Source organism: Phyllostomus hastatus, unplaced genomic scaffold, assembly GCF_019186645.2.
Source record: "Phyllostomus hastatus isolate PE091 unplaced genomic scaffold, TTU_PhHast_1.1 phas_contig_150, whole genome shotgun sequence".
Classification (NCBI taxonomy): Eukaryota; Metazoa; Chordata; class Mammalia; order Chiroptera; family Phyllostomidae; genus Phyllostomus; species Phyllostomus hastatus.
The window spans coordinates 31206551-31229641 of NW_025333611.1; the positions used below are offsets into that span (position 1 = coordinate 31206551).

The window sequence follows — 23091 nt, forward strand, 5'->3', positions numbered from 1 at the left end:
GGTAAGCTGGGTTCCATAAGCTGTCAAAAAATCAGATATATAGGGCCCAGCACAAATAACACCCATTTATTACAAAAGCTTTTATTACAAAATCATAAGCATGTAATTCTGTAACAGAACAATATCACACTGAAGCACAATGTATGACATTTTAGGTGAAATGTGCAAATTAAAACTATACCAACCACAGTCGAGCAGGCCGTGCTGCTGCCAGACCCTGTATGTACATGTATTCATTTATAGTGTCCATCTTCAAATGAGATCTCTTATTTTAAAATGGGGGGAAATGCTTTTATAAGGTATTCAAACTAGTCAATCTAAACAATTTTCAAAAGCACCCTCCTGAGTGCTCCATCTCATCTTCTTGAATACTTTTGGAAGAGAAGCCATTTTTCAAAGACAACGCAGTTAAGGTAATAGAACAGATGAAATTTTTTTTTAAATGGAACAATAACAGCCTGGTACATAGAAGATTCTCAATAACTATTCATCAGACTCTCTGTTTGTGAACTAAAACCGTAGTGCTTTCCAAGTCTGCTTCTCTGCCATGCCCATCAATCCTTGGAGCTTCCCAATAGCTTTCAAATGAAACAACAGAGAGAAAGTTTATGTTGTTTGCAGTAAAGAAGGTTAATTACTATCGGGAATCATTTTTCTTCTCCTACACCACCTCCTTACAGAAATATCCATGCAAACACATAAAGACTGTATGAATATTTCATTAGAATATTAGACACCAGACTGCTGGGCAATGGTTCGAGACTCAGGAGGATTCTCCGTAAGAGCCTGGAGCAAGCCCAGAGGTCATTTACTGAAGCCACGGGCAGAAAGACCAAACGAGGAGGATTTCTGCCTGTGTTCAGTGTGGCCCCCCACTGGTTAGATGTCGCCTTCTCTAACTACAGAAAGGAGCCACCCATCTCCAGCCCCAGCATGAGCATGGCTTTCTAGGCACTCGCGCAAAAGAAAACTGGTGTCACACAGAGGAACAGAAATCAGGCTGTGTCAAACTTTTTCTCAACAATACCATATTGCAGAAAGCAAGGGAGCAAAACCATCAGTGTGGGGGAGGAAAGTCTGCAGCCATTTTAGGGGGGGAGCCGAGCTGCCAACAGGTACTGTGCACCTCCAGAGGCAGATCTAATGAAACAAGGACAAGAAATCTCTGAAATGGAAAACTTTACAGTGTGACCTGAAACCTCGGTTAAAAAACTAACCAAGGAACTAGAAAAGGAGAACAATTATTGCTTAGAGTGGAATTTGTATGATGGAAAACCAAATGAGGGAAGATGCATCACAAACACTCAGAGGCAAAAACCAAAGTAATGCCAGTCAGAGGTACAAGGCCATCTTCACAGAGGGTAGCTCTGGAAGGTCAGTATGCAAGTGACAGAAGTGCCTAAAGGCCAGAGGCATAGAAGGAGAAAAATACCATTTACAGAAATAATGAGAGAAAACCCTCAATTCTAGAAAAACTTATATTTTAGGACTAAAAGGCTCATCAACTTCCAAGTTGCATTAAACACCCCCCACAAAACTAGTCCTGGCTGTGTAGCTCAGTTGGTTAGAGCATCATCCCAATACACAAAGGCTGTAGGTTCAATCCCTGGTCAGGGCACATACAAGAATCAATCAATGAGTCATCAATAAGTGGAAGAATAAAATCAATGGTTCTCTTTCTCCTTCTCTCTCTCTCTCCATCCCCTGCCCCCACCTCACCCTCCCTTTCTCTCTCTCACAAATTGATTAAAAAAAAAAAACTAGTCATATCCTGGTGAAGTTTCTCAAATTCAAAGTTAAAGAGAAAGTTCAAAATGTTTCTAAGCACAGAGGAAACTTACAAAGGTAAAGAAATCAGATTGGTCTTAAACTTCTCATCTGTAACAGTGGAAACTAGAAGACAGTGGAACATCACCTTAGATTTTGAAAGAAAAGGACTACATCCCAAGAATCTTATACCCAACCAAGGTATGACTGATTCATGTGGAAAGGCTACTTTTCTGTATATGCCAGGACTCAGAAAGTAAACTGTATTTTCTGGGGGCTGGGTGAAGTTCAAATCAGAAACTAAAGACTGCCAGTTAAGATGAGCTAAAGGGGACAAGAAACTTTGGGAACCTGAGCGTGGTCACATTTGTGGTTGAGTTGAACACCAGTGATGAGAAGCTGACTGAGGGTAATGACATCAGTGTAAATGTCGAGAAAGTCGGGAATGACTAAAAGCTGTGAACGGGGTTCACACGGAGGAGTGTCGGCAAAAGCTTCATGTGGGACGTCACTTATTAGAGGAATACAGGTTTCAGTTTCTTTGGGAAAATTAAAAGTTAATAGTATGGGAGTTAAATTCTCCTACCAAATGACTACCAAGGAAGACAAAGCCAACAACAACATAACGCACATTTCTATGTGCGTGCATCTGTGATGAGTAGGACACACAACGAAGTATCAGCAACAGGTGGCAGGTTTATGGGTACCTTCATTCTTCTTTAATTCAGGAAAACTAATGGAACAATACAATTCTACACGTGGAGGCAGGACAAGTTTTGGCTCCGGGAGGCACCTGAGGTCTGTTTTGGCCTCCTTTGGGGGATGAGCCCTCTGGCGTTCCATACTCCCATTTTCTCGTCCACATGGTTGGGTTGAGATCCCTCTGGGCAGGCTGTTCTGCCCCCCTGGCAGTCCATTCAGGGACGGGTACGTGATCCCAGCTGAGACTCAGAACTCCCATAACGATCTAGCTCTTGTACCGGAAGTCAGCACGAGGCCATCTTTGCCTGACCTGGAATGCAGCCGCATCAGGGAAAATCACTAAGGAAACTGAGGAACAGAGAGAGCCTGGAAGACCAAAAGAGACAGACAACTGGTGACAGGTCTGAGCCCCCCTCCCCTGCTTGCTTACCCCTTAGACCCCCCAGTTGTTTGACTCAATGCATTTATCTTAGCTCGAGCTAATGAGAGTTGGATTCTGTCACTGTAAACTGAAGTTGTGACTATGGCGATGTCCCAGCCCCTCTAAGTGTGGGGCATGTTTACTAGCACCGCCTGTCTGGGTTTACTTTGATTAAGAATGCTTTCCTTCCCTCTATGATATGAGTTCAGCCCAAGATAAATCTTTTTTCTATGAAAGCATCGGCCCTTCGTACTCTCCGTGTGAATAAAGAGAGCTTTGGGGACTCCTCTTACCCTTAGCAAGTGGCTCCTCTGTTCCACCAAAGGGTGTTCTTTGGGAATGGTGCCGCTGACCTCTTCAGGCTCCAAATTCTCATCTGCATTTTTTTGAAGGGTAGGTAGGCTTGATCTTTTTTCATTGTGCTTTGTTCTTCATTTGTACTTCTTTTTAAAAAATATTTTATTTATTTAGTTTTGGACAGAGGGGAAGGGAGGGAGAAAGAGAGGGAGAGAAACATCAATGTGTGGTTGCCTCTCTCATGCCCCCTACTGGAGGCCTGGCCCACAACCCAGGTATGTGCCCTGACTGGGAATTGAACCAGCAACCCTTTAGTTTGCAGGCTGGCACTCAGTCCACTGAGCCACACCAGCCAGGGCTTCATTTGTACTTCTCAAATGGAGAGCCTTGTTCATAGAAAGTCTGTCTCTCCCAGCATCCAGCCTCATCCCCTCTCACTCTGTCCCTCCTCACTGAACTCTGGACACCCTGCTTCTTTCTTTCACGACTTCAGCAATGCCAGGCTTTCGCCTTACTTCCAGGCCTTCGCCCACGCTGTTCCCTCTGCCTGGAACTTTCTTCTGAGACCCTTTCCTTTCTTCATTTGGCTGCCTCTTAGTGTATCCACTGAAATATTAGTTGTAATATTCCTTGTTCCTACTTCTTTGAGAATCCAACCTAAGATCTAGCATCAACTTTCATTTTGCTCTTACTTTTTTCTCATAACATTTATCACAAAATATAATTACACACAGTTAGCTGTGTTTTCATCATCATGTGTCTAATACCTCTTTCTTTTCCTAGACTACCTGCTCCCTGAGGGCAGGGGCAGGTGCTAATGTATCCACAGCTCTAACCGCAGGATCCAGAACAGTGTCTGGCCCACAGTGAACCCCCTCTAGGTAGCTGTTGAATGGATGAGTGTGAGCTCATGGCCAGCCGTGAATACACTGGACAGTTCCTAGAACGCAGTCAGGAGAGGTCCGCTTTCAGGAATAGGGCATCTTTCACGAGCTTGCCAATGAGACACTGCCCAGATTAATGGCCCTTGCATTGACTTAAACACAACAATTAAAAAAGAGTCAGGAAGGAGAGTTTCGAGGACAGTTCTGGAGTCTGGAAGGTACATGTGCGGCATGCAGCTGAGGAAGGCTCCATATTCCCATCAGTCTCTTGCATACGTCAGCTAGAATTCACCTGTATCTTCTACATGGAATGTTTCTGGGCCACTGTTCAACCAGGTTAACTGCGTGACTCATGGCACAATCTCACTTATTTTCACAGTATGAGAGTGTTACCCATTCAAGCCAGAGGACATATTAGAAACCCCTAAGGAGCAAAGTTCTAGGAACTGCCTGATGACGGTGATAGACTGTCAGATCAGAAGGGAAGAGGGTGCTTTTAGTATTGATAACATGTTTTTTAAAAATTTATGAGCATTTTTGTATTATTTCTCAAAGTATAGAGTAATGCCAGAGTAAGGGCTTTAGAGTCAGCAAGACCTGGGCTTGAATCGGGCCCTGCGACTTACTGTGTGACCCAAAGCAAGTTGCTTAACCTCTCTGGGCCTGCAGGAATTTTTCCTCTCAGAAAATGGAGAACAATGTCAGAACCTACCATGTAGGGTTCTAGTGAATCGGTGGGCATTAAAATGTCCTAATCGGCGCAAAATACAGTGCCTGGCACCAATGAGCACCCAACAATAGTCAGCTATTGCTATCTTATTGTCATTGCTATCGTGGATGTAGACACAGTATCCAGACTGGTGGCTGTCAGACACATGGCAAATATCAGCTGACTACTGCTACTCCTTTGGGTCCAGCCAAGGTGATATTCAAATATTTAACAACCCTGGCACAAGCCAATCAGAGGGAAGCTAAGCATTCAACTTTCGGTGGTTAAATCTGTGGGAAGCAAAAAGCCAGGTACCATGAGACAGAGGTGTGGTGAGGAGGCAGGGATGGCTGGGTGGTGGGGCTCATTTTGGGGCTCAGGGCTGTGACTGGCCACCCACCAGTGTGGAAGGGATTCTATGTTTAACAGCCAGGCAGCTGCACCACTGCCCACTAGCTCACCGTGAGCCCTGGAGCTGATACTGAGTTAGATCCCGTGGGATCTAAACCCTCCGGCACTGCTGGTGCTCACCCGGTTTTCTAATCCACCTGTGAGTGCTCCCTCACCCCGCCAGGGTCACGGTCAGGCCTCGGCCTCCCCTTCTGGATGCTTCTTTGGTTACTTTGGCACAGGAACCACCGACTCCCTCCATGCTCAGCGACTCGCAGCCTCAGCAACACCCCTACTATTGCACTTTGCAGGGAGTGGCCTTTCCCTGGAAACTCTTCCCTGTCCTTAAGTTTCACTCGTGTTCCCCTGTGTCCCAGCCTTACCAGGCAGAGGCGGGAGTCCCCCTTCCCCTGTCAGCAATATAGCAGGCATCCATCCCTGTTGTCGGCCATCCCCCAACGGCAGCCTGAGATGCCCAGGGGCCCTGAATGTTTGCCGCCTTCCCACTGGCTGCCAAGGCTTCCAGGCCCTCCGAGGCTGGAGGCAAGAGGGCTGGGCCTGCCTTCCCACCCCCAGCTGACTCCCACTCAGGAAGCGGCCAGTCTCTATTTTGAGCAGAGGAACAGATCACACCTCCCTGGGCCAGGACACCTCTTCCCTTGCCAAGAAACCACATTCTAACTGGGCTTAGCCAGTGATCTTTCAGTTCCGGTCTGCAAAAGCCTCAGGACATTTCAAGTTGCCTAAATCATCTGAGCCTCCAAATCAATCTTACTTTCTCTTTCTTCCCAACGGTCAGCTAAATATAGCTCCACGCACAATAGCTAACCTTGGAGGACTGAGAGCTGGGACAGTCTTGGCCTATTGTCTCAACAGCTGCCCACAAGCGTAGCCAGAGGCCTGCAGCCCCAGCTGGGAGCGGCCAGGAGGGAGGGGCCCACAGTGGGGAGGGCAAACAAGGCCAGCCCCTCAGGCTCCAATGTCCTGGCCCCACTCAGCCATTTCTTTGCTGGGCAGTTTTGGGTAGTTGACTCCAGGCCTCTGAGCTTCAGTTTTTTGCACTGTCAAAATATTGTGGATTTGTTGGGATTACTGTATATATTTGCCAAGAATCTGACTTAAAGTGTGGGTCATAGTGGCTGCTAAAGAAATACTTGCTGTTTATTATATCATCCGGAGACTTTGTGCTTGAGAAAAATGTTCTTGTTCGTTCTCTCTCACAAGTACAGCACACTCGCACGTACACACTCCGGAAAGGTCATTTGCTCGTCATCTTTCTTAATGTTGAACTTTCCTTCATTGATGTCCCATCACTAAGCTTGCTCCTAATGTTTGTGGGACAAAAAGCTGAGTGATAGAGAGGCCCATACACTATGGGCCTAAATAGTAAACAGTTTTACTGGGGTAGAGTTAATAGTATAATCAAGTACACATGGCAGGTTTTGACACAGGCATACACCCATGAAACCCCCACCACAGTCAGACAGTGAATGCATTTAATACTCCCCAAAGATTCCCCCTTAATGGTTCTGCCCTCCTATACCCCTCACCCACCCCTGCCATCCCCAGGCAACCACTGCTCAGCTTTCTGTCAAAGTTAATTTACATTTTTTTAGGGTTTCATATAAATGGAACCATATAGGATGTACCCTTTTGGTTTGGTTACTCTATTTTTACGTAATTATTTAGAGATTCATCCAAGTTGATATACAATGCATGTATGAATATTTTTAAATTTTTATTTATTGAATTAAAGAGAGAGAATAAGAATGGACTTCCAGCTAAGATGGAGGCATAAGCAGATATACTATGCCTCCTCACACAACCAAAAGAAGGACAACAAATTTAAAAACACAAAACAACTAGAACTAACAGAAAATCAAATGGTATGGAAGTCCAATAACCAAGGAGTTAAAGCAGAAACACTCATCCAGATGGGTGGGAGGGGCAGAGATGGGAAGCTGGGCGGAGAGGACTTAAGGCAAGGCAAGGCTGATGGAGTGGGTGGTCCCACATTCCAGTGCAGCTAAATGGGGAGGAACAACTGGGGAGTGAGACAGACCCTGCAACCCAGGGGCCCAGTGCAGGGAAATAAAGCCTCAAACCTCTGATTAAAAACACCTGTGGGGGTTGTGGCAGCGGGAGAAACTCCCAGCTTCACAGGAGAGTCCATTGGAGAGACCCACAGGGTCCTAGAATGTACACAAGCCTACCCACTCAGGAATCAGCACCAGAAGGGCCCCATTTGCTTTGGGGAAGCGGCGGAAGGGAGTGAAATCCGACAGAGAGCAGAGCAAGCACCATTGTTCTCTCTCGGACCCCGCCCCCACATATAGCATCACAACCCAGCAACTGGGTTGCCCTGCCCACGTGAACACCTAAGGATCCACCCCTCACTATGTAACAGGCGGTCAAGACAAAAAAATAAAAAAGGCCCAAATGAAAGAACAGATCAAAGCTCCAGGAAAAAATACAACTAAGTGACAAAGAGATAGCCAACCTATCAGATGCACAGTTCAAAACACTGGTAATCGGGATGCTCACAGGATTGGTTGAATATGGTCGCAAATTAGATGAAAAAAATGAAGGCTATGCTAAGTGAAATAAAGGAAAATGTACAGGGAACCAATAGTGACAGAAAGGAAACTGGGACTCAAATCAACAGTGTGGACCAAAGGAAGAAATAAACACTCAACCAGAACAGAATTAAGAAAGAAGAATTCAAAAAAATGAGGAGAGGCTTAGGAACCTTCAGGACATCTTTAAATGTTCCAACATCCGAATCATAAGGGTACCAGAAGGAGAAGAGCAAGAGCAAGAAATCAAAAACTTATTTGAACAAATAGTGAAGGAGAACTTCCCCAATCTGGCAAAGGAAATAGACTTCCAGGAAGTCTAGGAAGCTCAGAGAGTCCCAAAGAAGTTGGACCCAAGGAGAAACACACCAAGGCACATCATAATTACATTAGCCAAGATTAAAGATAAGGAGAGAATCTTAAAAGCAGCAAGAGAAAAGGAGACAGTTACCTACCAAGGAGTTCCCATAAGACTGTCAGCTGATTTCTCAAAAGAGACCTTGCAGGCAAGAAGGGGCTGGAAAAAAGTATTCAAAGTCATGAAAGGCAAGGATCTACATCCCAGATTGCTCTATCCAGCAAAGCTTTCATTTAGAATGGAAGGGCAGATAAAGTGCTTCTCAGATAAGGTCAAGTTAAAGGATTTCGTGATCACCAAGCCCTTATTATATGAAATGTTAAAGGGACTTATCTAAGAAAAAGAAGATAAAAAATATGAACAGTAAAATGAAACAAACTCACAGTTATTAACAACCAAACCTAAAACAAAAACTAAGGAAACAACTAGAACAGGAAAAGAACCACAGAAATGGAGATCACATGGAGGATTATCAGCAGGGGAGTGGGTGGGGAGAGAGGGGGAAAAGGTACAGAGAATAAATAGCATAAATGGTAGATAAAAAGTAGACAGAAGGAGGTTAAGAATAGTATAGGAAATGTAGAAACCAAAGAACTTATATGTATGACCCATGGACATGAACTAAAGTGGGGGAATGCGGGTGGGAGGGTGTGTGCAGGGTGGAGGGGAATAAAGGAGGGGAAATGGGACAACTGTAATAGCATAATCAACAAAATATGTTTTTTTAAAAAGAGAGAGAAGGGAAGGGAGAAAGAAACATTGATTTGGTACCCCCACTTATATGTATTCGTTGGTTGCTTCTTGCATGTGCCCCAGTTAGGGATTGAATCCTCAGCCTTGGTGTATCAGAACAATGCTCCAACCTAATAAGCCACCCAGCCAGGGCCATGTACAAATATCTCATTCCCTTCTACCATTGAGTAGTATTCCATTGTGCAGACATAACACAAATTATTTATCCATTGACATACTTATGAATATTTAAGTTGTTTCCTGCTTGGGGCTATTGTAAATGAAGGCTCTAGGAATATTCATATATGAGATTTTATTTCTGTCTATGCTTTCTTTTCTCTTGGGTAACCACCTGGTAGTGAAGTGCCTGGATCATATGATATGTCTAAGTTTGGCTTTTTAAGAAACTGCCACTTTTTTCTCCCACAGTGGTTAGCCATTTTACATTCCCACCAGTGGCACATGAGAGTTCTAGATCTTTCATGTTTTTGCCAACACTTGGAATGATTTGTCTTTTTCATCCTAGCTACTATAATAAATGTGTAGTGGTTATCTTATTGTGGTTTTAATCTGCATGTCCTTAAAGACCACAGATGCTGAGAATTTTTCTATCATGGGCTTGTCATCCATGTATCTTGTTTGGTGAAATGTCTGTTCAAACCTTTGGCCTATTTTTTAAAAATGGCCAATGATCTGTTTGTTTTCTTACTATCGAGTTTGGAGGATTCTTTTATATTCTGTATATAAGCCATTTACCAGGTATATGATTGCAAACATTTTTCTCTGAGTTCACAGTTTCTTTTAGTCCATTAACAGTATCTTTCAAAAAAAATCTTGAGGAAATTCAATTTATCATTTTTATCTTTTATGAATGTTTTTGATCTCACAGCTAAGAAATCTTTGCCTAAATCAAGGTGAAAAGATTTTTTCTGAAAGTTTTGTGGATTTTAGGGTTTTACATTTAGGTCTATGATCTATTGTTAGTTTTTTTGTTGTTTGTTTGTTTAATAATTCCATGTTGTATATGGTGGGAGTTATAGCTCAGACTTCTTCTGCGTGAGGACAACCAATTGTTTTCATCCCACTTGTTGAAAAGATTACACCTTCTCCACCAAATCACTTTTGCAACTTTGTCAAGAATCAGTTGTCTGCTTCCATGGCTCTGTTTCTGGGGTCTTCGTTTTGTTCCTTTGATCTATTTGTCTATCTTTATGCCATTATCACACTGTCTTGATTATTATAGTTTTAACATCAGAGAGTGTTAGCCCTCTAACTTTATTCTTTTCTTTTTCAAGGTTGTTTTGGCCAATTTAGGTCCTTTAATTTTTATATGGATTTTAGAATCAGTTCAACTTTAAAAGATTTGGGAAGGGCCCTGACTGGTGTGGCTTTGTGGGTTGAGTGTCATCCCACAAAGCAAAGTGAAAGGTTGCTAGTTCGATTCCTGGCAAGGGCACATGCCTGGGTTGTGGGCCAGGTCCCCAGTTGGTGGTGCACAAGAGGCCACTGACATCTTACAGGTTGATTCTCTCCCTCTATTTCTCCCTTCCTTCCCCTCTCTCTAAAAATAAATAAATAAAATATTTTTTAAAAATCTTAGGAAAAGAGGGATTTTTGGGAAAAAAGATTTGGGAAGGGAGGAAGAAAGAGAGGGAGAGAAACATTACTGTGTGGTTGCCTCTCATGTACCACCGGTGTGGCTCAGTCCACTGAGCCACTCAAGCCAGGGCTCTGGGCTCCTTTTTCTCCATTCTTCCTTTCCTTCCTCATGTCTCTCCTTCCTCCCTTCCTCCCTCCCTTCCTCCCTTCCCTCCTCCCTTCTTTTTCTCCTTCTTTCCTTTCCTCCTTCCTTCTCCCTTCCTTTCTGACTATTGTACTGACTAGAACCTAGTATAATGTTAAATAAAAGTGGAAGAGCTGACATCCTGCTTGGTTCTCAGTTTGGGGGAGGGGAAAGCCAGGTGGTCTTTCACACTTAAGTGTGATGGCAGATGTAGGTTTTTGTAGGTGCCCATTAGCAAGTAGAAGAAGTTTCCTACTGTTTCTAAGTTGCTGAGAGTTTTTTTTAAAAAATTAGGAATGGATCCTGGATTTCTAAATTCCTTTTCTGCACCTACTGCTGTAATGCTATTTTTTAATGTATTTGTTTGTTTTGTGGATTTTTAAAAAAAGTTTAATATAGTGAATAATTTTCAAATGTTAAATCAACCTTCCTAGGATAAACCCACTTAGTCATGATATGTTTTTAATAGACTGTTGGATTCTATTAGCTAAAATTTTGTTTAGAATTTTGGCATCTGTGTTCATGAAGGATAATGGCCTATTGTTTTTGGTAATGAGTTTTTCTGGTGTGGTATTAGGGTAATAGAACCTCCTGGGTGTGGCTGGCTTTCCCCTGGGTGTGATGGGCTTCCCCCTGGGTGTGGTCCATTCTTGGGAGGGATCCCTGAGGAAAAGGTGCACACAGATCCTGGAAGACACTCAGGGCTGTTCTGCCAGGTGACTTAAGCGTTCCGGCTACCTGGAACACAGCCTGGCAGAGTTCTGAGTATGCGTGTTTCCTTGGCTCCTGGACAATTCCTATTGCACCGTGGAGAGTATAGCAGGCCGGGTCTTCAAGCACAGGGCACAGGGCAGGGGCCCGTTTTGCCCAGGATTGAGGCACGCCTTCTGCATAAAGCCTTCTGGAATCCTGACTAGCCATCCTCTGGAATCTTTGCCCACTATGAATCCAACCTCTCTCCCTCCTAGAAACTTCCCTGTGCCACTCACCCTGGTAAAAATCCTCTCTAGTGGGTTTTCAACTTCTCTTTGTGACTGCCTCCTTCCCAACAGCATTTAGACACGCTCCAGGCTCTTCTCTTAAAAACCAACAGCACAACAAACCCCTCCCCAGTCCTAAGACCCTTACCACCCTTGCTTTCCCTCTCCTTCCACAGCCCAAATTCCAGACAGGGCTGAACACCCTCCCTTTGTTTCCACATCTCATGCACCCCATGACAAACAGGAGAGGTCTTTGTCTACATCTCTCATCCTCCTCACTCCTGCTGAAACCACCCACAAGCACTGCATCCCCTGGGAGCCCTTCTCTGTTTGACAATTCCCAGCCTTTGGTGCTACTGCCTGCTCCTCCATCCTGCTTCTTCTTCCATTGATTTCTCTAACACCCAGTCTTCCTCCTGCCTTTCTGGCTTTACTTCTTCCCCAGACACCTACGTGTTGGTGTGCACCTGAGACCTAGTCTCTCCTCACTCCTCAGACAGATCACCTGACTCCAGATGATTTACCCCATCCCCACCAGCAGCCACATGCACTTGCTCAGGCTGCGCATGTCACAACCACAGAGCACACCGCTCACATTGCAATCATTCCGACGGAAGATGCCCAGGTTGGAGTGTGCACAACCTGGCCACACAGGGCTTTCCTGTTTGGACATGCTCCAAACATGCCACCTGACGTCCTACAGAACAATGGTCTACTCTTATCTCTTGGCTGTACGGCCTTTGAAGGCTGAATTCAGCCCTCAATCCTCTCTGAGGGACCTGGAGCATGATAGATGATTTTCAAGAGTGTGTTGAATGGATGAGCCCACCAACTAATGCCAGCCAGGGTGGATTTCTCCATTGAGAAGGGCCTCCAAGACATAAACGTGGGTTGTACTTCTTTGGGCTGTGTGTCCTTTTGGATTAGAGGGTGGGACTGCTGGCTAACCCTCCAATCGGCAAGCAGTCCCAATCATGGGGCCTGATGCTAGCTGTGCACTCTGGCACCCTATTCTGGCTCTCTGACCCTCAGTTTCCTCATCCAGCAAATAATAGGGACTGCCACACAGATTGTGGAGAGGAATACCAAAGCAAAGGTGCAGAAACTTCCTCTGCATTCTGTCTCCTTCCCTCCACCTCAGGATACTATCTGTGGCTAAAGGTTACCCCAGCAAAAAATGTTCATAGTGATCATGGAGGGGAAAAGAGCCAAAACCCTGGAAGTCATGTCCTGCCTCTCAAGTCTAGCTGTCAATGTCAGTTCTATTTCTGTTTGTCAGTGTCATTTATTCATTCACTCATCCATTCACAAAGTCGAGTGCCTGCTACTGCCAGGTGCTATGGCTGGTCCTGGGAGACCAGGGTCCTACATAAGACAGGCACAGTCTCCCTGCCCTCACGACACTGTGCTCTGCCACCCTTGGAAATGCCTGGGTTAAGCCCTGGCTGGTGTGGCTCAGTTGGATCGGTATCCTCCCACGAAGCAAAAGGCTGCTGGCTTGATTCCCAGTCAGGGCACATGCCTGGGTTACAGGCCAGGTCCCTCGCTGGGGACGTATAAGAGGCAACCATATGTTTCTCTCTCACACTGGTGTTTGTCTCCCTCCCTTCCACTTCCTGTGAGAAGAGAAGGGGGAAGAAAAAGAAATGTCTGGGTTTACTTGAGTGTACACTTGCTAATAAGTGAAAAACACAGGCTGATGGGACAAGGAAGGAGGAGGGGGGTGTAGAAGGGAGAGAGGTAGCCCTCTCCACAGTCTTCAGGGAAAGGCCCCCTCGGAGGCAGCATATGAGTTGTGTGTTAAAGAACCACGGGAGGGTGGGGAGAGCTGAGAAACAGTGAAAGAGCTAGAAAGGGTCTGCCTGGAGAACCAGAGATGGCAATGTCGTTGCAACAGAACAAGGGGAGAGGAGAGGGGCACCGTCGGAAAGGGAGGCGGGCACCAGAGCGCAGAGAGCGCAGAGTCTGGTTTGGAGTCTGAGAGTGCGAGGTCTTTCAGCCCTCCGAGGGGGAATGGAGGTGCTCTGCTTCGGGGTTTACAAAGACCTGGCTTTCATTACTGTCCAGGGGCACTTGCCCACCAGGGGGAGTGCCTGGGACGCAGCCGCTGTGTCTTCGCCTTGCTGGGGCCTGTTCTCCTCTCTGCACCCAAGCTGCAGGCCCAAAGCCAGGGCTTAATCAGATCAAGGGCTGGGAATGGAGAGGAAGGGAAAGGGAAGCTGCTTACTGAGCCTACTATGTGCCTGGCCTGAATGAGGTGCATTATTATAGTATAACGTCCAGACCTTCGTCAGGGACACACTGTTAAAAGGGCCACTTTTGGATGACAGCTTGGCAATTGCCATTTTAAGTGTGTATGCCTCTGAGCCCAGCTATTCCACTTCTGGGAATTCATCCTTGGGAAATGCTTGTTCTACTTGCTCATTTTCATGAAGAGGCTTGTGCATGGATGTTCATTGGAGCACTATTTGTAAACTAGACGAGAAAAAACATAACTTAAATGTCCAGTCCTACCAGGAGAAGAGCCAAACAAATCGGGGTTCACGCACTCTCTGGGAGCTGTTGTAAATAATGAGGCATCCCAGACGTCGCCGTGGGGATGTCTCCCAGATACACTGAAGTTTCCCACAAAGCTGGTGCAGTGCAGTCCCAGGACATCAAACACAACCCAGCCATAAACAAGCTACAGAGCTTTATTTACCTTCGTATGCAAATTGATAGAGAACTGGCAGGAGGCAAAGCAAACCTTTTAAAAATAGCCCTTTCCTCTGGGGATGGGTCTGGGTATGTAGCTGGGATTAGAGTGGCTTTCATTACCTGCATGGTTTTTAATCTTTCAAGTGGTTTCTGTTTCACAAAATGATTATAAAAAACCAGTTTACAATGAGCTTGAAGTTGAAAGGACACAGCAAGGAAGAGAAGGAGCTGGGCTGCGGCCCAGGTTGGGGATGACAGACACAGTGTCCGGTACAGCACTGTCCTGCTCTCCCAGGCAGTGACTTGCTCACCTAACCAATGCTTCTTGAATGTCGGCTGCGGACCAGGTGCTGTGCTAGGTACAAGGGAACAGCACAGAATAAAATGGAAGGACTCTGTCCAGTGCAGTTCACTCACTGACACATTTCGAAGCAAGATAGACAGACCCCATGGGTAACTTCCCTTTTCCTGAGAGTTCAGACTTTGGTTCTGTCCCTGAATAGTTGTGTCACTTTTTGTAATTCCTAACATTCCCATTGTTTACATTGAGTCTCACTCAGTTTATTCATCTGCAAAACAGGGCAACATTACCAAACTGAGTTGTTTTGGCTGTTCAATGGGTAAATGCTTAATTCAGAGCTTGGTATTGTGATGTGTGCCCAACGATGGGGACATTTGTCCTTGAGGTGCCAGTCCCTCTGTTAGCAATTGTATGGGTAAGGTCTCCATGTGTCCCTTGAATCCTCCCTAAGGGGGAGTATAGGGAAGGGGTGGGGGTGGGGGTGGGGGCAGGGAAAGGATTCACCCCACCTCATCCAGGACAGGCAGTTTCTCCCGGGCTACGAGGCTTTAAAGTCTTCAGCCTGCAGACTCCATCCTGAGCCCTGGTGCTCTGATAATCATTCACAACTCACTCACTTCCCCACCCCCAAAATCATCTGCTGACCTGAAACCCTGTCTCTGGGGCCCAGCTCAGGACCTGACCCAGAGACGAAAAGAGCTAGCTTCAGCCCTTGAAAAGCTCACTGGCTGCTCGTGGGCCGTGTTATGTGAGGCCATGGCTACCCCCATCTGCCTAGGGACACCCTGAAAAGTTTCTGGGAGAGGCCTCTGCCATTTGGTTGCCTGCCCAGGGACCACCCTCACCTTTCCCCTGATGCACATGCCGGCCCCTTTCTGCGTGCAAGAGAACCTAGAGGCTTTCCCCTGCTCCTCGGACAGGCTCTCTCCGGACACCAAGCAGGGAGCAGGCGGGACCGGTGACGCAAAGAGCTCAGAGGCGTGGAGCAGAGGCAGCCCAGCCCCTCCACGTCACTCCACTACAGTTTAGAGGCGAAGATTGCACCCTGCCTCCTGGGTCGGCTTTAGCTCAAGCGGTTACTTCGTCATGGCAGACACTAGCTCCTGCCCTGGGGTTCGAGACCCGCGGGTGCTTTCTGACCCTTTTGTTCCAAACTCTCTGCTCTGGATTCTGTGTAGCTCCCTCTTTGAGGATTTTAAATGTGTGCTCCATTGCTCTAACTTTTGGCCAATTAATTAATCAGTTGGGTACCCTTGGGCCAAAGTTAGATATAAGATGGCCAAAAAAGAAAGAAAGAAAGAAAAAAAAGTCACGCAGCAGAAGCCTCATTTAAGGTCAGAGCCCCAGGAACTCAGGCCAGGGTAACTACTACAAGGAGACAGACTCCAGAACTTTATTAACAATCACTGCCACTTACTATTTCATCTTTAGAGACTATTTCCTTTGCACGCACCAATGTCCACAGAACCTACTCAATAGACCATAACTAGTGATACCTTCCCCTCCTTACTCTCGAGCCACCCCCGATTCTTTCAGGTCCTTGAATGCCCCTGGCTCACCTGCGTGGGGGCTTACGCGTACAGAACGTTCCCCAGCTAGCCTCCCTCCCAATCAAAAGATTTCTCCTATCCTCCCTCCTCCTCTTGTTTCCTTCACAGCATTTTTGCACATTTCCAGACATTTTATGTGATTTTGTTTACTGGGGTGGGGGGCATGGTCCTCTGTAGGATGGAAGCCTCAGGAGGGCTGCACGTCTAGGTCTCCCGCCCCCCCCCCCCACCCCCGGAATTCCGTGAGTGCAGTTGCAGGGCCAGCACTTGGCACTGCTCAAGTTCCTTTCTGAAAGGTGGGGCTGATATGGGCCTTGGTTCTCAGGGTAGGACATCCTGCGTCCCAGGGACGAAGGGGTGTCACTGAAGGTGGGGAGGCTTCCTGGGGAAGCTCTTGAGGACCTTGGACCAGATGTCTGGGCTTGCGATCTGCCCCCCCTGGCTCTGAAGCTGCTACACACACCTTCGATCACGCCACGTTTTCTCACGCTTCTAAGTCTGAGCAACAGGGCTTCCTCCCCACCACTCCCCACCCCGCGTCACCGCACACTGCTGAGCCTGCCAGCTTGGGCTCAAGTCCGTGGGCCTCGCAATCTCTGAGCCCCCGCCGCAGCCAGAGAGATTCCCCAGGGTCATGCACCCTTGGGACGCTGGGTCTCCAGGCCTCCGCGGCACCCTGCTGCAACTCCAGCGGGCAGGAGCGGAGAGGGCCCTCGGAGGTTCGCGCACTCCCTCCGCTCCCAGGTGAGCGGCCGCAGGACCTTGAGAGGGGGCTGGCGGCAGCGAACCGCCGGCAAACAGGCGCCTCCAATGCGCAGAGAACAGTCTTTGCGTACAAAGAGGAGCACCCCCCCACCCCGTCCCCGCCCCCACCCCAGAGCCAGAGACCTTGAACCTTTCCAGAGAGAAACGAAACTAAACAAGAGGGGAAACTTGAGCTAGACCTAGCTTTGAAGATGAGATGTTAGCAGAGATGAGGGTGGGGATTAAACTTGACATTTTGACCAACTCTTCTTTTCCAATTTTCCATAAAGAACACAGATTATTTAATGTAAAACAAGACAAACAATAAACCCTTCTGGCTGTAGTTTGGAGGAGGACCCCTCCCCCCCACAGGTATCCCCCCTCACCCCCCACCCCTAGGGATCTGGTTAAAACTTCGGATTCCCAGGCTCTGCCTCAGAAGGACTAGTCGGGATCCTGGGTGGTGGCCAGAATCTGCATTTGTAAAGAACTTTCGGGAGGCTATTTCATTGCTCCTCTCCTCAGACCTCCTCCCCAGTGGGTGGCCCTGCCTTGTAATTCATATGAGTTCACGGAAGCACAGAATCTCCTCGCCTTCCCACCACCGAAGCCAACGTGTTACAGGGTGCAGCCAAGAGGGGGGACCCCAAATAGGCATTTGAAATGGGGTCCAGAACTCAAGGTGTCCAGGAGATTTTAAGGTGTCTTCACCCCTTCCCCCACAGGTGTGAGTTGGGGGAAGGGGCACACAGAGCAAGAACACGCAGGGCAGTTTTGCAGCTAATCCATGGCATGATCATTTAACATACCTATAGCCTTTGGCTGGTCATTTAGATATGCTAAATAGCTATGGCCATGCTCAAGGCCAGGGGGATGGAAAGGGATCTTCCCCCAAGATGGGACCTGGAAGGCAGGTCCCCTGAGTTACAGCACCTGTGTGGGATCTGGGAGAAGACTGGCTCCATGACATGGGGTGACACCTGCCCAGACCCACGATGGCGACCAGAAAAGCTGGAGAAGACAGCAGATTGAGGGCAAGTGTGCCGAGTGTAGGAGGAGTTGGAAATGGGGCTGCAGAAGAAGATTGGCTTGGGGGATTTAAACCCAGACACGGCAGCCATTGAGGGAGAACCACTTGTCTTTAGCAGAGTGGAGACTCTTGCATCCCAGAGAGGGAGAACCACGAGGCCTGGACAGAGTGGGGACTCTCCCTTCCCGCAGCCCTGAGAGAGGGAGAACCACTCGGCCTGGCAGAGTGGGGACTCCCGTGGCCCTGGGAGAGAGGACCACGTGCCTGTGCCAGAGTGGGGACCCCCACAGCTTTAGAAGGGGGAACCACCACCTGGTTTTAGCAGAGATCCTGGTGACTCAGCTGAGGGTGCCGGGAACCCAGGGAGGTCTCCCAGTCGAGATGGAGTACTAACTAAGAACCAGAGGACTGCCTGAGCCATGGACTTCTATTTCTTTTCCTGAGATACAGTACTCTGGACTGGGCAAAGGGGGAAGGAAGGAAGGACTGTGCCTGTTTGTGGGTGTTTAAGGACTTTAGGATTTTTGATAAAGACATTAGGTCACTACTTTAAGTTAGTATAGCATTAAATAAACATTTCCTTTCCTTTTCACGAATCTCTGGCGTTGAGAGACGTCTTTCCTAGGGCGGCGGACATAACGGACCCGGGGCCTTCTTTCAATAATAGTATATCGTCCCAGGCCCCGCCTTGTTGTGTTCTGTAACAAACGCATGGGCCCTAAGCTCTTCACCTGCTTCCTTAACAGTTCAGTGCAGAAGGTGCCAGGATATCCGACACTTGCCGTCTTTGATTTTCCTCTTTTCTTCACTCCCCAACATTCAGTCCACTAAGTTCTTTTGTTGTTACGTCTAAAGTGCATCAGTAATCCAATCACTTATCATGGCCACTGTGCCTTTCACCTAGACTCCTTGACAGCATCCGGCTGGGCTTCCTGCTTTCTCTTCCACCCTCTAGTCCATTCTTTGCACAGCAGTGACCTTCCTTTCCAATTTTCTATTATTAAAAAAAGCAAGGAAACGTTCAACGCTACTGGGGTCAAACCAGGATACAGGAGCTAGCTGGTCCCAAGGAGCGTACGGAGATGACCTGAGACCACTTGTATCCCTAAATCTGAATCTCGGGAGGATGGCTGGAGACACCCCATCCTCAGGTGGGAAACTACAGACATCTCTCTGGCAGAGGATGAAGTGGAGACTCACTCTCCTCTGCTCTGTCTTTCCTGCTATCGGTGGTGGCTTTTGGTCCTGCCTTTGTTTCAGACTTGAAACACGGCATCAGCTTCTCGTCTTTTCTGTGACTACCAGATCCCTTAGCTATTCAGAGACCTCCGGGTTGGGTGAGGCTGCACCCTGCTGCATCTTTGGCTCATCTTGCTGATGTCCTGGTTTTTAAAAGCTTCCACGCAGGGCCAAGCAGAGGAGCTAGGCTTTGACTGAGAGCCTCCTGTGACCTTCCCCGGCCCTGGGGTGGGGCACTGGAGGGCTGGGCCTGTTCTCCAGAAAAGGAGAAAGGGGACCTTCACCTCCTTTGAAGAGACAGGAAGGCAGGGAGAAAGAGAGAAACACTGATGTGTGAGACAAACATCGATCAGTTGCCTTTCCCACGCCCCCAGCTGGGGACCTGGCCTGCAACCCAGATATGTGACCTGACTGGGCCCTGATCTGCTGACCTTTCTGTTCTCAGGCCTGCACTCAATCCACTGACCAGCCAGGGCACATACTCTTTCTTTCAACAAGACTTGCTGCCATGGAAGTTAAAACTTTTAACACGTACATATGTTAGTTAACATGCCATTCATTAATATAATGAATGGTATTACCATTTCTCTCCCCAGTGTGTGGCTCAGTGCTTAGCACACACGGGCATTCAATACATATTTATTGAAATACTGAAATGTCCAAAGTGATACTTGTACTCCCCTCCTTTCAGGGAGATGCCAGCTTTCCCTATTTCCCCAGACCAGGGAAATTCCACTGCTTTCTAAAAATGAGTGTATGGGCTCCAGAAGCGGATGCATTAAACTGAGAAAACAACAACAAAAACCCCCTGACAAACTCTGTATTGCATCTCCCTGGCAGCTGTTGGTGAACCAATAAATGGACATCTGGTGGGAAGGCTGAGCCAGATCTCATTAAAACCCCAAAGTCAATGGCTTTCCTCCAAGAATGTTGCCTTTTGCATATCTGCATAATGATACCAACGTGGCAGCCCCTGACTCTGTCAGGGAACTGCAGCAAGCCTGCTGGGATCCAGATGTGGCTGGCAGGGCCCCGTCTGCTTCCTGCTCAGCGGGACCTGGCCTCCGGGGTGTGGAGCCCAGAGCAGAGCCTGGAGCCAGACACCCTTTCTCTGCTGGCTCTGGCCCAGCAGATGTGGCCCTTTCCTCTAATAACGGTTCTCACACTGTCCCCTGCCTGGAGTCACCTGGGGGGCTTATTAAAACTGCTGGCTCCATGCTCCTCAAGTTCCTGATCCAGTAGGTCTCAGGCTGGGGCTCCCAATTTTTGTTTCCAACAAGCTTCCAGGCAATGCTGCTGGTCCTGGGACTACACTGAGGCAAACAGGGATCTAGGAAGACTGGGAAGGGCAGTTCTTCCCAGTCTGCTGGGACACTTACCATGCAAAGTGTGTCCCCAAGATCAGTGGCACTGGTGTCACCTGGAAACTTCTTTGAAATTCAGAATCTGAGGCTCCATCTGACCTGTTGCATCATACTCTTCATTTCAACAAGATTGAAAAGCACAGAGGGAGGGGGGAAATGTGCAAATTCCTGGGCTGGCCCTCCCTGCCCCCATGGCCCAAACCGAAGCAGATTTTCACAGGTGGGCATGTGCACAGGTAACAAAGTTCCCTAGGGGGTTCTTACAGGGCAGAGTTACAGAATGTTAACATCACCTGGGGAGGTTTTGAAACTACTGAGGTCTGACTCCCTTAAGGACAATTAAAAGCAGAATCTCTGGCCAGTGTGGCTCAGTTGGTTGGAGTGTTGTTCCATAACCAAAGGGCTGCAGGCTGCAAGTTCAAGTCCTAGTCAGGACACATGCCTGGGTTGTGGGTTTGATCCCCAGTCCTGGAGCACAGGGGAGGCAACCAATTGATGCTTCTGTCTCGCATTGATGTTTCTCTCTTTCCCTTTCTCTCTCCCTTCCGCTCTCTCTCTCCCTCTCTCTCTCTGTAAAAGCAATGAAAAAATGTCCTTGGGCGAGGATAAAAAGAAAAGAAAATCAGAATCTTTGGCACTGAGGTCCAGGCTTGAGGAATTTACAAAGCCCCACAGGATTCTTGCATGCAGGATTGGGGCGGAATGTCCACCTTCCCCTCAGCTGCGAAGGCAGTGGCTAGGAGTCCACATCGGAGCTGGGTCCGAATCCTGGCTCCCTTGCCCATTCTGTGAGCTCTCCTTGGGTAAGTTCCACAACCTCTCTGAGCCTCAGTTTCCCCCTTTGCAAACTGGAACGATGATAAGATAATAAACCAGAATGTGGGGCTCACTCTCCCTCAGTCACATGCAGCCCTTCTGATCAAGGGCTCGCCCTCTGGAAGAATGCCGGTGGAGGAGGGATGCTGCCACACCCCCAGGTCTCAGCAGGTCTCTGGTGGGTCTGGGGCAGTTTCAGGGGTGGGAGTCACCCCGTTTCCCAGAACACACTGGGGCCTCGCAGGGCCTGACCCCTAACCCCAGCCCAGGACTAGAACTAGGGCTTTCCATGGAGCGAGGCCTCTGCAGAGGCTGAGTGAAGAAAATAAACTACATCCACAGGATTATTCCTAAATACGACTTTTCTAATGTTGAACACACCATTAAAAAGGTAATAAAAGGGCTTTAAAACTTGTTCACAGGTTGAAATGCCTAGATTAGTTTGCTATTGCTGTGTAACAAGTCACCACAAACTTAGTGGCTTAAAACAATACCCACCAATCATTTCGCCGTTCTCTAAGTGAGAGCGCTGGTGGACGGCTCAAGATCTCCCAGCCAGAAACCGTGGCGCCGACGGGCTCCTGCCTGGAGGCTCGGGGAGGAAGCCTTTCCAAGCTCACGTAGGTGGTCGGAGAATTCCGTTCCCTGCAGGTGTGGCTCCGAGGTCCCCCCTTCCTGGCTGGCTGCCAGCCACTGCTCTCTGCTGCTGGAAGCCCCCTCCACGTTCAAACCAGCAACTTTGCACCCAGCTCTTCTCAGCACTCAGATCTCTTTGATTTCCTCCTCGGCCACCAGCTGGGGAAAAACAATCTGCTTTCAAGGGGCTATGTGATTAGATTGGATGCACCTGGACAATCTCCAGTTTGCCTTCAGGGGAGTAAATTAGGGGGCAAAGGTCACAGGGGCCATGTTAGAATTCGACCTACCACGAAGCCTGCCTTGTTTTTATTTTGAAACTTATTAACAGTTTGTTTTGGCACAATGAAAGATTACAATATGTTATGTACACTCACGCTTTCCTCAGAAACATCTGGAAGTGCCAGCTCCAATAATTTGATGATGGTTGTCACTGGTTGCTGGAATTAGTCTTAACTTGTAGAGGAAACCTTAACTTTTTCTGCTCCTCTAGTGTCTGTAAAACTTTTGCCTGGAGAAAGTGTTGATTTTGTGAAAAGGAAAAAGTTATCTTCAAAAGCAAAGGAGTCAACTGTACCTGATGTTAAAAGATACTAAATTAACACCAATTTAAGTGGTGTGGTTCCGGTGCAAGCGCAGCTTTGCAGATCAAAGGGAGGGAAAATGTGGCCCCAAGATGCTGCTGACGTGCCTGAGAGGGAGAGGCATGCCCAGGAGGGCAGCATGCGCAGTGGGGACGCAATGATTGCTGGACTCCAGGCGGTGGGAGAAAAATTTGGGGGTGAAATTATTCAGTGTGAATAATTCACTCATCTTAGAGTTAACCACATTCAAACTGGATTTGAAAGGTAACAAGAAAATGATAAGCAGGTTAGGAAACAAAACTAAATCCAGAAATATGAGTTTTCTAAAGCTGAAAACGTGACTGGAAAGACGACCAAGTGATTTTAAATTATTCACTGGTATAAATTTCATGATTTTCAAAAAATAAGGTATAGGCTATTGATAAAATACCTTCAAAGATTTCCTTCATTTGGGGGCATTTCTCCTGGTTGAGTTCTCCCAAGTGTGTAGACCATCAGCCCCAAATAAAGGTGTTTCCACATTGCCGGATG

General features: G+C 47.6%; 1 long non-coding RNA gene across 3 annotated transcripts; it reads right to left on the reverse strand.

The window, feature by feature from the left end:
- Window positions 1–2501: 2501 nt before the first annotated feature.
- On the reverse strand, window positions 2502–22135 carry LOC123812530. 3 transcript variants are annotated; one of them, XR_006784614.1, is made up of 3 exons: window positions 21839–22135; window positions 3184–3333; window positions 2502–2835 (listed from the first exon to the last, which is right to left on the reverse strand). It is a non-coding gene; the product is annotated as an uncharacterized LOC123812530 (long non-coding RNA). The 3 variants fall into 3 exon arrangements; XR_006784615.1 differs by lacking the exon at window positions 21839–22135 and adding an exon at window positions 20540–20581; XR_006784613.1 differs by lacking the exon at window positions 21839–22135 and adding an exon at window positions 5554–5671.
- Between the last annotated feature and the right edge of the window lie 956 nt (window positions 22136–23091).